A 7,696-nucleotide genomic window follows, 5' to 3' on the forward strand; every position below is an offset into this window, starting at 1 on the left:
TCTGCCATCTCAACTGGAGTGCCCAGGTACTGTGGTGTCCAATATTGCTACTCGCTCTTAACTGATGTAACTATTACTTCCTCTGTAGTCAATCATAATTTAATAGACATAACTTACTGTTGTAGTTTTTACGCAGTTCAAGCAGCTATAGTATATTGCAATAAATCACTACTTGTTATTAATCTACTACTTTGCTACTTGTCATTAATCTGTCTTAATTTTGCTATAGGTGACAAGGCAATGACTAGGTCCTCACAACTCAATAATAAAACAATAAAGCAGTCATTCTTTATCCTTTGATTTATTTTCTTTAGAGATACCATCCTTCCATCATGCAGATTTTAGTCTTATCCTGATCTTCTTGGTGAATACCAAACTAACAGCAAACACTGGACAACAGCCACAGACTTTCAAAAAGATAGATTTGTCAAGACAAGTTGCCACATTATTTTTCAGAAGAAGCACTGTGCCTGCCCCATGACTTTGGGATCAACGGAAGTTCTGGGTTGCTGTACAAGCAATAAATCAAGGACAGTAAGGACTGAATGACACCTTGTTTCATTGAAAACTTTTGGGTACATTTTAAGTGTTTTTACAACAAACTGACAGGAGTTTCCAAATACATAGTTATTTGGGAAGCCAAGAAACTGAAACATTGCAACTCGCTGATTTTGAGTGGAGGAGGGTGTTTTTCCTACTAGTTTAATTAACTTAGTAAAACTGATGTTAACTCACCCAAAAAAAGAAAACCACATCGGTTTTGATTCCATTTAAGTTGTGTATTTGTGGCTAAACTGCTTGACTGAAAACACATATGCCCACCTCTGACATACTGAAGATTTTTAAACACTTTTCAGCTGTGCACTGCTTTTGCATTGATATGCCAGGAAGGACCTGCTGAAGTTTCTGTAACAGAATGATCTTTTTCTCAGTGTCAGTCAGTCCTTGCTATCTGATTTTTCTTAATTTCTCCTGTTGCAGTCAGCCTGGGGCGGGTGACGGGCAATGTCTCCTCCGCAGATGGGGAAGCTGAGCAGGAGAGGCGGGAGCTGCAGTCACGCAGCCAGCACGTGACCAGGCAGCTCATTGGGCGGCCTTGTGCATGGTCAGCATGTGATCATCTAGCTGATTGGCTGGTTGGGTTGCTGGGCTCCGCGTGCTGCCCAGGCAGGGCGGGGACTGCTCTGGGATCGGAAACTATATAAGTTGTGTTTAACCCTAAATAAGTGTTTTGGCTCGCCATTACAGAGACCTTGCTTCTCAATACGCCTGCAAATGGTGCCCAATGTGGGGCTTGAAGACTAGCTGTCTCTCCAGTTGCACCACCCAGCTGAACTCCAGAATTCACGCTGAAAGGAAGCGTAAGGATCAAGCTGAAAGGAAGCTTACTTTGTGCATGCACTAAAAGCCTCTTGAAAGGAAAGATGTAAGTGGTTGGGAACTACGGGTTCATACCTAAGGAAGGAACAGAAGGACTGAGTCTGCTCCTTCACAAGGTGCAGCAAATGGTGCCCAAACAGGGACAGAGATAGGCGACAGACGCGCTTGTCGCACCGGGGCATAGCTCGACTGAACGAAGGCTGAAAAGAAGCTGCGCGCACACAAGTGCCTCCTGCAGGACGGAGGTAAGCAGTCGAGAACGATGGGGAACTCCATGACACAGGAGCAGAAGATTGTGGGAGAGGCAGCTGATTTGAAACAGAGGGCGCATGAGCAAGAACCGCATCTAAATACTCATTCAGTGTACGACCCACCAACGTGGGATAAGGTCGGGGTGATACTACGGGATAGGGCAGACGTGGCGGGGGCTGGTGGCGGCGGCTCCGTGGCCGCCTCGGCTCGGCGCGGCCCGGCCCTCGGGCGCCAGGACGGGGCGGCGGCGGCGCGGGCCAGGGCCGGGGGCGGCCGCGCTGCTCGGCGGGATCCTACTGTGGGCGGCGGGCGGGGCGCGCCGCAGCGCCCCCTGCAGGGCGACCCGGCCTGGCACCGAGCCCAGCCTGTCCGCGAGTGGGGCTCTGTGTAACTGCATCGCCATGACCGCTGCGGATATCCTTCCGCTCATGTCCAGTGGCAGTGAAGAAAAGGACTACAACAGTCCTACTCCTGGAGAACTGTTGGAACACCTTTTTAAGAAGAGAAAGAAACTGATCAGAAAATAAACAAGAATACTGTCTTGGGAAAATGATGATAAAAAACCCACTGTCAGAACCAGATCAAGAAGAAAAGGAAAGTGCAAAAGAGATACCTACAAAAAATATAGAAGAGCAAATGACTCCATACTATCCTGTAGAAATGGGAAGTGGCACACCTTGTAGCTTCAGAAAAAACCTACCCGGATCAAGCACAGTGATGTACACCTGCCATACAGAAGCTAAGCATGAGATCTTCTCCAAAGCAGAAATCACAGCCTGTGAATATGAAGGGGTTATACTGACACCTCTGTTATGCAGCCATCCTAAATATAGGTTCAGGGCTTCCCCTGTGAATGACATCTTTTGCCAGCCACTATCAGGATCGCCACTTAAACCCCATAACCTGGAACAGCTGGAGAAACAGCAAGAATTGATGAAGATGCCTTTTAGAAGAATTAAGGAGGAAGAAATGCATTCAACAAAAGAAAAGAAATCTTCCATCCATAAACCAGTTGCTGTTAGAAACCACCAACTATTGACTGTGAGAACAACCCATATCTCCAAACTGACTGATGACCGACTTATAAAGGAGTTTCTTAGTGGTTCCTACTCTTTCCATGGTGGGGGGTTGGTTGGTGGAAGTACGAATTTTGCTATGGCAAATATGTTGCCATGAGGATAAGGAAAGCGGACGAGGCCCCGCCAGTGCTGTGGCATTTTGGGGGAAAAGAACCATCCCAACCTAGTAAAGCCATGGTGGAGGTGCGGGACCCAGGGATGGACCGGTGGGAAAAGCAGTACCACTGATAACATGGGGGCGAGGGTATGCTTCTGTCTCCACAGATCAAAGCCTGCAGTGGATTCCTGTGTGATGGGTCCGATCGGCACTAGCGGCGGCCTCTTCCTCCCTTTCCTCATTATCCTCACTGGAACCATAATGGCGAAAAACAAAAAAGATCACATAAAAAATCTTCATACGTTTAAGAGTCACAAACTTCCAAAAACTCAAGCAGGGGTGAAAGCTCTGGGAATATTTCACAATTAGAAAATGGCATTTAAAAAAAAAATCATTACAAATTTACAATATGGAAAGAAAGAGCAAACCAGAGTTCCTGTGTCCAGCCCTCATCTTATTTAAAGAAATGAAGATGAGGGGCAGGAAGTGTCCTACCTTCTACTACTACTTTTTTTTTTTTTTTTTTTTTTTTTAAAGAAAGTAAAAAAAAAACACTTCTTTGCCATTTTTTTTTTTGCCATAGAGAAAGTCTAATAAAAACACCAGCAAATGTTCTTTCAAGCTTAAGGTAGCATATCACCCAACTATTCACAGGCTTCCCTAACTATTCATTCAAGTCATTTTATTTGTTGACATAACTGATGAAGATTTTACTGCTTTTTAACCACATATACCACATTTAACCACATATAACCACATATAAGGGATACCTTATGGCTAACTTTCCAACTTGCACTAAAACTGTAACAGATGTCACATTGTCAGCCTGGTGGAAACATCACCCTACACTCCAAAGGAGAGTGCTAATAATCAATCACTCCTTTGAGGTTGCATGGTTTTAAAGGTTGCTGGGAGCACACCTAAAAACAGGACAAAAAAGAAAAGAAAGAAACTCTAACCTTGTCAACTACCTTTAAGTTTACCTTGAATACAAGGTAATGCAAGAATGTATTTTTCACGTTTTTGAACTCTTTTGGATAATGTTTTTCTTACAAGCTCACTCAAAAAGCTTGCCTTTTTTTTCTTCTTTTTTTAAATAGCTTCAGGTAGGATACAGAGGGAACCCTGAAGTGGAAATAAATGTTCAAATGTTTGAAAATGCTGATTTTTTAAGTGATAGCTCCAGCCATTTGAGAATACTCTCCTGTCACAATCAATACCTATTTTCTGCTAACTTTTACAGCATGATCTGAAGCACAACTCAGTGTAACTGAACACAGAGAGAAATAATGAAGATTTAACTCAGGTAACCTTTGAGATGTACAGACCTGCAGCACTCTAGTTTTACGCTGCCAGCAAGGTCTGCCCATTATATGCCTATAGAAATGTCTTTAAATTTATCAACCTGTCAAAGCTATGATGGTTTTGAAAGTTCAAAGCAGATGAACATATAATATGCAGGTTCATCATGCAACAAACAAAATAAACAGGCATTTAAGAGGAAATATTTAGATAAAGCTATGCAAATTCTGCAGCTTATTCCAACATGTGGAAAATAAACAACGGTCCACATACGTGGGCCGACTGCATCCAAATTTCTCCCCTTTCAAACATCATTAAAGGCTGAACACATCTAATGAATAAATATATGGGAAACAGGAGCACTTCCCTGTGTAAGTGGACTCTTCCTAAGTGATTCAAAATTATTCAGAAGGCATCTAGCACCAAGCATTTGGTAGAAAGCATCTCTCCCACATTTACCTCCAGTAGCCTTCATTAAAAAGGTAAGTCTCATCACACACAGTTGATGGTGACTAAACATTGCCACCAGGGAGCAAAACGCCATCTTGAAAGTCATCTCTCTCTGTGCATAAATATATATATATTTTCAAATCAGCAAGTGGTAGAATTAAATAATAAATGTAGCCCTCAGCAGGGCTCTGAGGATTTTATTGCACCTTGAACTCTTAATTTAGATTATTCTGAATATGCAGGTTATTTATAACCTCTTTAGGACCCTTCTGGTCACACGCAGGATAACCATAAAGTGACATTTAGATACTGTGCGGAAAATCTCACTGTCAAGAACTGAATGTCCAAAAAGGAGACAGAGGAGTCCTAAAACTTTATTCGAATAAAGGGAGAGTCCACTGGGCATATCCCTGTGGGGTCTCGACAATTGCTGGAGGATGCAGCCCCCCTTTTATCCTAATTTCCCGACCGAGGGACGCCCTCTCCTTTTCCCCATTGGCCAAGGTACTCAGAAGTTACAGCCTTCGCGGCCCGCCTACACTGAACTCCGGCCTCCGGCCATCTGTTCTCACCTGAGGTCACCCGACTCCTTTTTCCCCCTTGCTGAAGAATGTGGGGGAATTCCCCTATTTCCTTCCTTTGTAAAGGCCCCCACCTCTTGGCAGATGCTCTTTTGTCCCACTCACTCATGGCTCTGCTCAGTCTCCCCCCTCACTTTGTCCTGTTCTTCAGCCAGACTGTGGGGGAATCCCCTTATTGGTGAATACACAAACTTGAGCATTCGGCTCAGATTAAAGCCGTTTTTAGTCTTTGCTTCTAATTTTTAATATGCATAAATTTAAATAACAGAGACATTTTCATAAAACAATCTGACTCATCTACAAGCTCAGCTTTCTTGCTTGCTCACCCGTCAAAAGCCTTGCAAATTCATAAGCATATTTAATGTTTGAAATCAAGCTGTAACAGACCTCGGTTTATACAATATATCATTCCTATAAATTATGCCTGCAAAATCGCTTTCTTGTTTTAGAAGAAAGAGCTTTGAAGTAAACAAACGAGCACTGCAGCTTCTACATTTAGAGAACTAGAATAGGCAAGTGAGTTTTTTTTTCTTAATGTATTTTAAAACCAGGCATACACATTATTTAATGTTTGGAGATTTTGTTCGTACAACAAGAAATATTTTTTTACTGAACTGTCCAACTCACACATTATTTTTGTCTGGGTCATGAACTAGATGTGATCAGAAGTACTCAGGTGTCTTTCTTGAATCCTTTACTGATAAGGACCATATGAATACTTCTCTGTGTGTTAAGTTGCACTTAATTAAGGTGCCTGCCTGTGGTATACACAGTCTCCCTGTGATGTCAGCCAAGACAATATTCAGTCAAAAATCAAATATTTGGATTATGTCAACAAGAATATAACAGAGGGGAGGAGGGAGAACAGAAATCACTTTTAGAAGTTCACTATAATTTTATGGTAAGCATATGCAAAATTTGCTAAAAAATAAAAATTAAAGAAAATGTTTTAGGTTCAGAGTTATCCTTCCTATCCTTCCATAAAATTGTGAGCTTTTTGTTTTGTTTTAATCCAGTCCTATCATCTGGTCCACTTTCTTTAGCTAACCTAAACTCTGGTCCAATCAGAAGAAAAGGAAAGCTAGTGTCTCTTTTTAAAAATTAAGGGGAAAAAAAAAAGAAAAAAAAAACACAAAAATCAATAGCCTCAAACAGCAAAACAGCACACCAGACAACAGCTAGTAGCCTGATTTGTGATTATCAATACTACAGGACCACAGGCCTTAATTGCAATTACATATTACTAATGACTGTCATTAGAGAAAGAAGCTCGTTTAGGTATCACATTTAGGTATCACATTTTAGGGATTATACATAAAAAAAATCCTTTATGATAAAGAAAAATCCTTTTTCACCTTCCTAAAGACAAAATATCGCAAAAATTTTACATTATAATTATAATGTATAAGTCAAAGACTTTGTACAACTAGCATAATTTTTCATTAGGAAAAAATGAGCAAAATCTGAGATAAAACTACAAAATAAGTAGTCTCAGTGGAATATTTGAGCCTTTGAATGGTACTGAAAAGGCCACAATCCTGTTTTATGTCTGAATCAGGTTTATAAAACTTAAAATGTCCTCTCAGTACAATCAAACAAGAAGTGCCATTTAAAATTGTAATCTAAAGCTAAACATTTCTCATACTGGGTTTACAACAGTCCACTTGGGTTAAAAACAATACTTAAGCTACTGACTTATAACATTCTAACTTTGTCAAATTTAATTCACATGCATTTTTGTCTCTATTCAGATATTAGATGCCAAAAAATATATTTTTCTAAGCACTGTATGAAATACTACTGCCATAAGATGATTTTTATAAAGCACTAGCAACCATGAAATCAACCCATATTCTACAACTACCCATTTTTTTCCATTATTTTCTGTTCAGGTAAATTCCTGTTTTATTCATTAGTTATTTTTTTAATAACTGATAATAATAATAAAGGGAACATGTCTACTATTGCGCAGTTATTTCTATACCATGGTGTGGGAATTTGGAGTCATGCAAAAGATAAGTTTGGTGTTATGATCCTTCATTTGAACAATTTGCAACTCTGACAGCTCCTTCTAGTACCAGACTGCATCCTAGATTATTACTGGCAAGGAGCAGCATCTTAGTACATTTTTGGTACAAATCAAATTACTTCTTATACACACAAACTGTTTTCTCGTAGACATAAACCCCCAAATTCTAAAACTGTAGATTGATAAATTTGTCCACTTTCTCTGCACAAACCTATTTTAATGGATAGGCCCACCACTATCCTCAACAAAACATCTCACAACACTCTTGCCACAGGCTGTCAGTGCTACTGAAACCAGAGCATTTCCATTCAAACAGGACATATAAACCAAGCTTCCTCAAAATTTGTCCTTGCTGTGTTGGTTTTACCCCCACACACATCGCTCAGGAACACGGAGCAAGTCTGGTTCCCCCCCACTGCCAACACTACTCCACATGGGGTGAATTTACTCCCTACAGCTACATCATTACTGTGGACGCAAGCAGATAACCATAACACAATTTCCCCCATTTTAAACATGTTGCCTC

At 40.9% G+C, this 7,696-nt stretch overlaps 1 pseudogene; it reads left to right on the plus strand.

The window, feature by feature from the left end:
• Nucleotides 1-2,033: 2,033 nt before the first annotated feature.
• Nucleotides 2,034-2,878, plus strand: LOC104576824 (endoplasmic reticulum lectin 1 pseudogene; annotated as a pseudogene).
• Nucleotides 2,879-7,696: the final 4,818 nt, after the last annotated feature.

Source organism: Tinamus guttatus, unplaced genomic scaffold (genome assembly GCF_059628265.1).
Source record: "Tinamus guttatus ecotype Peru unplaced genomic scaffold, ASM5962826v1 Tinamus_guttatus_pri_ptg000656l, whole genome shotgun sequence".
NCBI classification, from domain to species: domain Eukaryota; kingdom Metazoa; phylum Chordata; class Aves; order Tinamiformes; family Tinamidae; genus Tinamus; species Tinamus guttatus.